Source organism: Pinus tabuliformis, chromosome 4_2 (genome assembly GCF_031772625.1).
Source record: "Pinus tabuliformis cultivar Carrire ecotype Pingquan chromosome 4_2, CPIR1, whole genome shotgun sequence".
Lineage (NCBI taxonomy): Eukaryota > Viridiplantae > Streptophyta > Pinopsida > Pinales > Pinaceae > Pinus > Pinus tabuliformis.
This window is the reverse complement of record NC_142304.1, coordinates 966271812-966283937: the sequence shown is the minus strand read 5'-3', so window position 1 is coordinate 966283937 and position 12126 is coordinate 966271812.

The window sequence follows — 12126 nt, the reverse complement described above, 5'->3', positions numbered from 1 at the left end:
AGAGATTCCTCTTGAAGCTTGGGAGAGCTGTAGAGAGGGGAGGGTAACGTTGGGAGGCAGGATGACTTCCTGTCCATAGACAAGGAAGTATGGGGAGTTTCCTAAGGCCACTTTTGGGGTGACCCTATCGGCCCAAAGGGCATTTGTTAGAGCATTGTGCCAGTTCCTCTGGTTGTCAGCAACGGACTTACGGATTATGCATATGAGGTTCTTATTTGAGGACTCTGCAACTTCATTTCCCTAGGGGTAATAATTTGATGCATACCATATGTGAATTAATTTATCAATAGCAAATTCCGTTAGCTTCAGTGATGAAAACTAAGAAGCATTATCAAATATGAGAGCCTCAGGGATGTGATACTTTTTTATAATGAATTTCTCAATAAATGATATTACCTCATCTTCGTTTACCTTACGAAGCGGGATGGATTCGGTCCATCTGGTGAAGTAGTTGGTTGCTGTGACTATATACTTATGCTGCTGTGAAGAGTTTGGTGTGATCTTTCCTATGACATCTAGTCCCCATTGCTAGGATGGGAGAAAAATCATAACGGGCCTAAGGGGAACAACAAGCTTTCTTTCTCATCTTGCAGCGGGTTGACACACCTTGCATTTTCAAGCATAGGCATGCGAGTCTCTGAACAGTATGGGCCAATAATATCCAGCTCTTAATATTTTGTGAGCAGTGGTCTCTCTGCCATAGTGACCACCTGCTGAACTGTCATGCATTTCTTTCAAGACACGGTCGGCATCATCCTTTTCCAAACACCTCAGCCAGATTCCATCATAATTTTTTTTGTATAATATGTTATTGGCTAAATGATACTGATTAGATTTCAATTTGAGTGCTCTCCTTTGTGATGTATCCATGTGTTCAGGACATGATCCCCATATTAGATAGAAGTGTATGCCGTAGTACCACGACTCAGGATCCAAAAAGGCTTCCAAGGTTTCTTGCTCATACATCAGCCCTTCGTTAATCCATAGGGGCTCCTCCTTGAATTCCATTTGTGCATATTGTATGCTCTACGTTTCTGGTTCTTCGGACGTCCCTTCTTTATCCGCCAAGGCTTCTGCTGCTAGCCTGAAAAGTCCCTCCCCTAGAACTATATGTGCTAGCTTAATTTCGAGGTCAAACTCTTGAAGGGCGGTTGTCCAATTCCCTCTCCGTTCACCCATTTCCTTCTACATGAAGAGGGATCTTACAGTAGGATGGGGAATGATTACTTTGGTCCTAGCCTTTAGTAAATAAGGGTGGAAATGTTTTACGGCCTTGAAAACCGCAAAGCCCTGTTTCTCCACATTTGGGTAGTTGAGTTCTGCCCCTTGGAGATTAGAGCTCATATAAGAAATAGGGACTTCGTTGCCTTCGTTATTTTTCTGAGTGAGTATTGTGGCATATGAAACATCAAAAGAAAAAGTGTACAAGAATAATTCCTTGCCGAAATCGGGGCTGACCAATGCAGGAGCTTCAACGATGGCTTCCTTGATTTGCTGAAACGCTTTCTTGGCTTCATCGCTCCACTTATACACAGTGTATTTCTTCATCATTAGCTGCATGGGGTGTGTTATAAAATTATATATTACAGAGCAATGGAACACATAAAATATTGTAGAAATATAAACACAAAAAATGCATAAAAACAAGAGAGACACAAATATATGTGGTTCACCCAGTTTGGGCTACGTCCACGGAGAAATAACCAGTTCTTATTTTATTATATTATCCAACAAACTGAAGAGATACAACCTATAGCAGATCCGTTGTAAAACCCTCTTTGATCTCAATCTCCACTCTTTTCCTCACTCAGAATACAGATATCCATAGATGCAATACAATTCCCTCATATATAGTGAGGGGTTGCCTTCTAGGGCAAAAAACCCTAAAGTAAACATCACTTCTACCATCAGATCATCCTTCTAATGAACAACCCAGATTGACTAGAAATTACTAGACTTTTACAAGGCAATTTTACATCTATTTTTAGCTTCAGGGGCATTGCCCCCGAACCCCCGCCGGGGGACCGCTGGCCCCCAGACCCCCCAGCAAGGGGGATTTACCCCCCCCTGGACCCCTGTGGGGGGGGGGGACAAGTCCTCCCCGCATGGAGGGGTGTACAATATTCCTGAAGTATACATCTGGCTGAAACCTTTGAATACAGAAGATAATCAGGCTCCACACCCAACAATCTCCCACTTGGATACTGATTATAGCAACTCCACCGCTGCTTCATTTGCTAGACAATGACTCCACTTTGGACCTGGCTGTTTCTCATCTTCTTCATCATACTTGAAGACCAATTGAAACTGAGCAGATTCTCAGTTTCTCTCTGGTTACAACTTTGTTAACATATCTGTAGGATTCTGGTTAGTGTGTATCTTTTCCAGCTTCAACTGTCCATCTTCCAATGCTGACCGTATGAAATGGTACTTGAGATGTATATGCTTAGTCTTGGAATGAAATGCAGAGTTCTTTGCAAGATGTATGGCACTCTAGCTGTCACTGTATAAACTGCCCAACTCCTGCTTCTTTCCCAATTCATCCAGAAACCTTTGTAACCAAATCATTTCTTTACTAGCCTCTGTAGCAGCAACATACTCTACTTCTGTTGTTGAAAGTGCAACAACACTTTGCATTTTTGAAACCCAATTGACAGTTGTTCCACCTACAGTAAACACATACCCTGTTGTGCTCCTCGTGTTATCTCTATCACCTACCATATCTGCATTAACATATCCGTGTAGAGCAATGTTTAAACCACCAAATCATAATGCTTAATTTGTGGTACCTCTCAAATACCTGAGAATCCACTTCACCACCATCCAATGTTCTTTTCCTGGATTGTTCATGTACCTGCTTACAACTCCCACTACATGTGCAATATCAGGCCTTGTGCAGACCATTGCATACATTAAGCTTCCAACTGCTGATGCATATGGAACTTTAGACATATGAGCCATTTCTTCCTGAGTCTTGGGATACACCTCCTTACTTAATTTTAAATGGTTAGCCAAAGGTATACCAACTGGTTTTGCATTCTGAATATTAAACCTTTTCAACACCTTTTCTATGTACTCACTTTTAGATAATGTTAATTTGTGATTTTTCGTGTCTCTAGTTATTCTCATACCAAGGTTTTGTTTTGCAGCACCCAAATCCTTCATTGCAAATGAGTTTGCCAATTTCCTTTTGAGCACATTTATTTCCTTCATGTTAGAACCTGCAACAAGCATGTCATCTACATACAATAACAATACAATATAGCTGCCATCATTTTGTCTTTTGAGATAAACAAAATGGTCAGAGTGACATCTAGTATAACCTTGTTCAGACATAAACCTGTCAAATTTTAGATACCACTGCCTTGGAGCCTGTTTTAAGCCATACAAGCTCTTCAACCTGCACACTAGTTTCTCCTTCCCTTTTACCTCATATCCTTGTGGCTGCTGCGTATATATCTCTTCCTCCAAATCCCCATGGAGAAAGGTTGTCTTTACATCTAACTGCTCAAGATGTAAATCTTCAACAACTACTAGACTTAGAATAGTTTTGATTGAAGTCATTTTCACAACAGGAGAAAATATCTCATCAAATTTTATACCCTTTTTCTGTGCAAACCTTTTCACCACAAGTCTAGCTTTATACCTTTTTCTACCTCCATCTTCTTCCTTAAGCCTGTAAACCCATTTATTCTGTAATGTTGTTTTACCTGCAGGCAACTTGACTAAGTCCCAAGTCTGGTTATGTGCTAAGGAGTCCATCCCTTCTTTCATGGCTTGCTCCCACTTCTTCCTAGTTTCTACCTGCACTGCTTCTTCATAACATTCTGGTTCACTAGAATCAGTCAACAATACATAATATAATGAAGGAGAGTATCGTTCAGGGGGTCTACTTATCCTGGTAGATCTTCTAACACCAATTTCAGGTGTTTGAAGTGCTTGTTGCTGTTGTGGTTGTTGTTCTAGCTGTTGATCATTATGATTTTCAGGCACCATCACTTTTCCTGTGATATCGTCAAGCATTGTGTATTCTCTGTTTTCCTTTTCTTGTTTCTTTTCCTGCAACTGATTCTTATACAAGACCTTTTCATTGAATATTACATCTATGCTCCTAATGATTTTGTGATTTTCATAATCATATCAGCGATAACGAAAATCATTAACACCATATCCAATAAAGGTACATTTCTTTGATTTTGCCTCAAGCTTTGTTCTATTTTCTTTGTTGATGTGGACAAAAGCTTCACAATAGAAAGTCTTTAAAAATGAGTAGTTTACCTTTTTACCTGTCCATGCCTCCTCTGGAATACCACCATCCAAGGAAATTGAAGGCCCTATGTTTATTAGATAAACAACGGTATCTACAACATCTGCCCAAAATTGTAAAGGCAATCCTGCATGCAATCTCATGCACCTTGCACGCTCCATGATTGTCCTGTTCATCCTTTCTAACACACCATTTTCTTGTGGTGTTCCTGGAACTGTCTTCTCTCTGTGAATTCCATTCTCTGAACAATACCTATCAAACTCTTTGCTGCAATATTCACCTCCATTATCTAATCTGAGACACTTCAACCTTTTCCCTGTCTCATTTTCAACCAAAGTTTTCCATTTCTTGAAAGTATCAAATACATCAGATTTATTTCGAATGCAATAAATCCAGGTTTTTTTGGTTGCATCATCAATAAAAGTAACATAATAATGAAAGCCACCAAGAGATGATACCTAAGCAGGTCCCCATACATCTGTATGCACAAGCTCTAATTTTTCGCTCTTATTTTCTTTCCCAACTCTAAGGAATTTGACTCTCTTCTGTTTTCCATAAACACAATTTTCATAGAATTTTAAATCAACATGCTTCAAACCTGGCAAAAAATTTCTTGAGTGAAGAATCTGCATCCCCTTCTCACTCATGTGGCCAAGCCTATGATGCCACAATGTCGTATCTTCTCCTGTAAAGGTTAAAGCATTAACAGAATTAGAAATACCATTGCATAAATACAATGTACCAACCTTTTCTTCTTTCGCTATTACCAGGGATCCTTTAGTGACCTTCCAGGTTTTATCTGTGAAAGTAGTTACGCAACCTTCTCCTCCCAACTGCCCTGTTGAAATCAGATTTTTCTTCAGATCTGGAACATGCCTTACCTTCTTCAATAGCCACTGATTTCCATTTTGCTATTTTATGAAAACTGTATCCATTCCAACGACTTTACAGGGTTTATCATCACCCAATCGAACCTGTCCAAAATCTCCTTGAACATAATCATGAAACTGTTTCCTATTAGGTGTGGCATGGAATGAGGCCCCTGAATCTACCACCCAGGCATCAATAATATTTTCTAATGAAAGAATCAAAGCATCTTGCAACACATCACCTGTTAGATTCGCTTCATGATTGTTTTTTAGTGCGCATCTCCTTCTTTTTCCTTTCGAGACTTGCAATCTTTCTTTAGGTGTCATTTCTTACCACATTTCCAGCACACTATCCCCGATCTGGACTTGGATCTACCTTTTCTTGACTTACTGCGATATCCTTGGCTCTTTCCTCTTTCCATTTTTCTTCCCCTAGTCTCTGCAGTCAAAGCATTATCTGATGTCTCACCGGAGCTTTTCCGTCGCATTTCCTCGCTAAGGATTGCACCAACAACATTATCAAACTTTAAAGTACTAGATCCAGAGATAGAGTTACTAATGGCCATAACTAAACCATTCCAACTTTCTGGCAATGAGCATAGAAATAACAGAGCCCTAACTTCATCATCAAAATTTACCCCTACAGAACTTAACTAACTTGTAACTGTATTAAAATCATTTAAATGATCTGCAACAGATCCACCTTCTGACATCTTCATATTAAATAAACGCTTCATAAGAAATACGCTACTAGGGACAACCGTATTGTTCCAAGTTCCTTTCTGTCCAGAATATCGCATTCTGTGTCTGTCATACTTGTCGGCTTCTTTGTATTTTTGCCCAATGGTAGGTACAGATCTCTCTGATACAGATAATCTTCCATCTGCATCTTCCACAGCTGGTAGTTTTGGCCATTGAATTTTTTGACCATAAACCTACCATCTTCTGCCATTGCTCCCACTCAAACCAGGAACCCTTCTCTCTTGCGAGTTTATCAGCCAAATAGACCTTCGGCTCTGATACTAGTTGTTAGAAAATTATATATTATGGAGCAATGGAACACATAAAATATTGCAGAAATATAAACACAGAAAACGCATAAAAACAAGAGAGACACAGATATACGTGGTTCACCAGTTTGGGCTACGTCCACGGTGAAACAAACAGTTCTTCTTTTATTATATTATCTAGCAAACTGAAGAGATACAACCTACATCAGATCCGCTGTAACACCCTCTTTGATCTCAATCTCCTCTCTTTTCCTCACTCAGAATACAAATATCCATAGATGCAATACAATTCCCTCATATATAGTGAGGGGTTGCATTATAGGGCAAAAAACCCTAAATTAAACATAACTTCTACCATCAGATCACCCACCTAATGAACGACCCAGATTGACTAGAAATTACTAGACTTTTACAAGGTAATTTTACATCTATTTTTAGCTTCGGGGGCGCTGCCCCTGAACCCCCGTCGGGGGACCGCTGGCCCTCGGACCCCCTAGCCGGGGGGACAAGTCCCCCCTGCACCCCCAAACGTGGAGGGGTGTACAGTCTTCCTGGGGTATACATCTAGCGAAAACCTTTGAATACATAAGATAATCAGGCTCCACACCCAACAGGGCGCACTATTTCGGCGAAACATGAGACAAGTTTCGTAACGAAATTGATCTTCCCGAAGAAAGATTGCATTGCTCCTTTATTTGCAGGGGGTTGTATTCTCATGATAGACTCTATTCTTTCAGGATCAATAACAATCCATTCTTTAGAGAGGATATTACCTAGTAGTTTCCCCTCTGTCACTGCGAAGATGCTCTTCTTGGGATTCAATGATATCCCGTATCTCCGACATATTTCGAAGATTTTTTTCAGGTGACAAATATGATCCCTTTTGTGATATGAATACACTGTAATGTCATCCATATATACTACTACTGATCTATTAATCAACCCTCAGAAAGTTATATCCATAGCTCTCTGGAATGTGGCACTCGCATTAATAAGTCCAAAAGGAATTTTGTGATATGCATAAGTGCCCCATTTAGTGTTGAAGGTTGTCTTAAGGTGATCCCCATTAGATACTAAAACTTGATTGTATCCTGAAAATCTGTCTAATAGGGACAACATTTCAGACCCAGATACGCATTGAAGAATGTGTTCCATAGAAGGGATAGGGTAGTTATCCTTTTGCGATGCTTTGTTCAAGTTTCTAAAATCAATACACAGCCTGATGTCTCCATTTTTATTTCTTACTGGCATGAGATTGGCTACCCAGCGTGTGTGTCTAACAGGAAATATGATTTTAGCATCCAGCATTTTGTTTAATTCTTTCTTCACCAACGGTTCTAGGCTTGGATGCATCTTACGAAGCTTTTGTTGGTAGGGCCTAGCCTCCTTTTCCAAAGGAATTACATGCTGCATAACGCTGGTATCAAAGGTTTTTAGGTCTCCATATGTCCATGCAAAGACGTCCTTGTATTCTTTAAATAGCTTGACAAATGTAGCCTTTTCTTGTGAAGAGCACCCCAAGCCCATATTGACATTTTTTGTGTCTTCTTTGGTCCCAAGTTTGACCGATTCATACTTCATGGATGAGCTATGCGTTTTGCAGCTGGTCGGCTTCTTGAATTTATCATGCAAGTCATACAAGTGCTCCATCTTAACAACTGACTTGGGAATCACATTGGGCTGATCCTTTTCCTCATCTTCCCTCTCATTGATAAGCCTGTCATGCTCCTTTTCATCAATGACTGCATTCTTGAATGTCTTCTCACAGTGCAAGAACTCAAGGATTTGCTCATCATCTTCGAACACCTACCAATTTGAGATGTTATTAGGCACGGATGGTCTGAAAATCAATTCAACAGAACATTTATTTTTCTTCAATCTAAAATCAGGAAAAAGTTTAGCAGCCATACTAGCCATCATATCAACATCTTGGTTTTTCCCTCGAGGTATGTATGTGATATTAAAAGAATCAAAATTGTCAATTAAGCTCCATACCTCATGTTGGTACCTTATCAGGTGTGGTGAATTGCAACATATCCTTTTCCTTACCTGATCCACGATTATCTGTGAGTCACCAAAAACTTTAAGATTTTTTACCTTCATATCAATGGCTTTCTTCAGGCCCTGCAGCAAGCCTTCATATTCTGCTGTATTGTTGGTGCATGCAAACTCCAACCAGCTGGCCATCAAATGTTGGTTCCCTTGCGGGTCAATGAGAATGCTCCCAGCACCTGCACCTTCAAGGCAGTTAGAGCCATCAAAATAGAGTGTCCAAAATATAGAATCTAATGTTACATCAATTGAACTACTATCTAAGAAATTAGTCCTATCATCTACTATAATACAGGATAGTTCATTAGTTGGATTATGGGAGGGAGCTTCCAACTATGTGTATGTAAAATCTTCTTCAATTGTTTCTGCATGGAATTCTCCAAAACAGGTTTTTGCAGCATAAACATTGAAACTATAGTTCCCAAGGATGGAGTTGGTAAACATTACAGGTTCATTGGGACCATTTAGTTCCGTTACCACATACTTCATGTATCTTTCTCGATCAACTCTCAGCATATCACCTTTTCCCTTCTGAGGCAGCAAGAGATGGGACCAATCAGTTGAGAAATATCCATTGAGTTTTTCTGACCAATCCCTACTAAGCAACATTCCATAAGCCTCAGATATATTGACTACCACTATATCAATGACTTGTGTGTACTGTGGCTTAGCAGCCATCCGAATCAACACATCTTTCAGTTCCCCAATCACTTTCACATTTGTCTTGTCTAGTTGCATAATTCAAGTCCCAGTTTTCTCGGGTATCGCATTTAGTCTTTTCGCAACAGCATAAGGCATCACGGTGGATGAGGCACCAGAATCTACCAAGAAATTGTGTACATTCATGTTGAGGATTTCAAATGTGTTAAGGAAAGGTGGAGTCATGGATTTTGATTTCCTCCCTATCATGGCTGCACTGACATCTTGGGGATTTCGATTCATTTTAGATAGAGTGGATTCCATAGCTGATGGTATTTGGGTTGTATTAGAGGTGTTGATAGGTCTAGGCACTGAATTCTTGGTTTGGCTGCTTGGGATGGTGGGAGTTTTGGAGTTCCACTCATTCATAGCTTTCAGGAGCAGATCTATTTGTTGCGTTAATTTTAGCAAATCAAAGTATGTGATATTAGCCCTAGATTTCTTAAGATCATCGAAAATATTGTAATCAATGTTATAAACAGTATAGGGCAGAGTAGACATACGAGTTTTGCTGTTTTTGGGTGGGATTTTACCATTTTGAGTTGCTTTCGTTGTAGTGGGAGCTGTATTATCTTTCTCTGGATGGTTTGCCACGGGGTTATTCTTGGACTGACCACTTGATCTACCCTTCTCAACAGGAATTTTGGGAGCGGGTGCCTTCAAAGGGTGGACATATTTCCTTTTTTGGTCTACAGGCTTCATCGCACCTGCAAGTGGCCCCTTACATCGTATGTGGATTTCTACCATACTATCTCCTTCGTCATCATCATTCTCATTTGTATAGAAATCCCACAGTACGTTGATCTGAGATTCTTCATCCACGGGCTCTTCCACTTGGTATTCCTCCTCATTTTCTTGTTTTGGCTCTAGCTCCACTATAGGTTCTTCTTTGTTAAGGAGCGATCCAATAAGAGCCAGATCCTCCATATTTAGATTCCCTTCATTCGGTGGAGCAGGCAACACAAGTTGACCATGACCACCTTCTGTCTTCTTGCGAAAGAAAGGTTTGAAGGGTTTTCTGTTGTTATACTCTCCTCCACTCTCTCCAGAACTCCTTTTCATATCTATGGCTTTGTTTGTCAATTTCTTAATGATCCGATGCAAACCTTCCACATCCATGGTGTCCCTTTCTTTGCCCTCATCCACTTTTTATCATTCCCACTACTTTTCTTGGATGACTGAGAGGCTTTCTTTCCTTCAGTCGTATGATGACATGTTGTAAGACTGATCATTTCATTCTCGACTTTGATTGCTTCATCGATAGCACCTTGTAAGTTCTGTGTGTTACTTCTCTTGACCCACATCGCAGTAGGGACAAGGAGAGAAGAGATGTAGAATTCCATGAGCAGCTCATCAGTAGGTCTAGCGGTAGCCAGGATTCTATCGAACAAAGTATTGAACTGGATGTTAAAATCCTTGACCCTTTCTTTGTTGTCCATTTTCAAACGGGATAGCTCTAAAACTAACGTCGTAGGTGTTTTGTCATAACCAAACCTGTTTAGAAAGGCCTGCTAAAAGGAAACCCATGAGGTGATCGACCCTATTCTCAGGCTAAGGTACCATGTGGAGGCTACACGAATCAGAGTAAAAGGAAACAAGCAGCATACCACATCCTCATCAGCTACCCCCAACCTGCACATGGCTAGGAAGAAAGAATGAATGTGGTTATCAGCAGTATCTCCCTGCTCAGGGTCGAATTTAGGCAATACTCTTTCTGCATTCTTGGGTAAAGGATGTTGCTGCCCAGGTACCGCTATGGCATCCTGTGCAAGCCAGGGAGGGAGTGCTCCTGGAGGAGGTGGTGGAGGCTGATTCCCACCCGGAGGGGGAAGTAGAGGTTGATTCCCACCTGGGGGAGGAACGTTAGCCATGTTATGGATATGGAGGTTCTGGTTGAGGGTTTCTTTGTTAGGATTTTCCAAATTAGGCCAGGGATTGCCTTTAGAAAGGGAATCCTTAGGAATTTCTTCCTAAGGAGAGTCGATACTCTGCAAAGAATCAAGCACAATATCTTCAAGAGAAGGGGCTGCAGATGTCTCTTCATTTATGTGATAGACCCTTGGCTTTCTTTTTGCTGTCGGAGGTAAAGACTGAAAGATAGGGAGCTGGGATAGGGAACGAGCATAAGCCTGAGTAAGTCTTCTGACTGGTTGTTCTTGAGTGACAGGGTACTCCCACAACCTCTCTTCCTTGGGTGACCTTGAAACAGGACTTAGAAGGGTCTTTGGTTCTTCGAAATGAGGCTCTTTCAAATGGGTGGAGTGGTCTTTTCAGCCTCTATGATCCATACATTAATCCTTTTGAATCCATGCGTGGCATTTACAAAATAAATCTTGAAAAGCTGTGGATGGCGGTTCAGGCCCTCCTTATAGCACCAATTTGTTGACATGGAGAATTTTCGCTATCCCAACAAAGGGAACTAACCCGATCACAAGCCCCAATTAGACCTACTTTCGTTTGGAACGGCTAGTTCCAACGGGTTTTACGAGACCCCGTAAACTGTTAAATGTGTTGAAAGATTGCTTATGGGAATAAGGCTTCAATTATATCAACAAAATAAAACAGCTAACCACTATGTATTGAATCCTATCTACACTTCTTCTAACTACTCTAGTCTATTTCCTAGCTATCCTAATATATCCTGTAGAGCATGACAAAGAGAGGTTAAACATCATATATGAATTCCAAGTCTAAATGAATAAATTACTGGTTCACATAAGAACAAGGCTACATTAATTATTAATTGCAATCCAATCATTCGTACAGGAATACACATTCCATTTTATGGAAGAAAAAGCTTGCAACTGATGTCCAACATAGTTTCGAATTAGGGACTACTTATGAACTAGCTATGATGAAGAATTACATTCAGACAAACAAAGCTAATTGTAAGCTGTATGGTTATCAAATTGCACAAAAACAAAACACATTTGCATTTATGCCATCAATCAACATCCTGTCTCAAAACACATCAAAGCAATGGGTCTTAAATCTGAAACAAAAAGGCTCCTCATTGAACCAAAGAGTCTCCTTTATTCATAATAAATCAAAGTTGTTTCCTTCCAAACAAAAAGCCCCAATTTCAGATCCAGAGGGAATATTTATGCAACTGGAAATGACTCTCGGTCTTCCTTTTCACCCTTTCACCTTCCCTCTGTCCTCTTTCACTATGCAGATCAGAATACACAGATGAAGACAATCAGTGTCACTGCTGACACGTAGAGGGCGT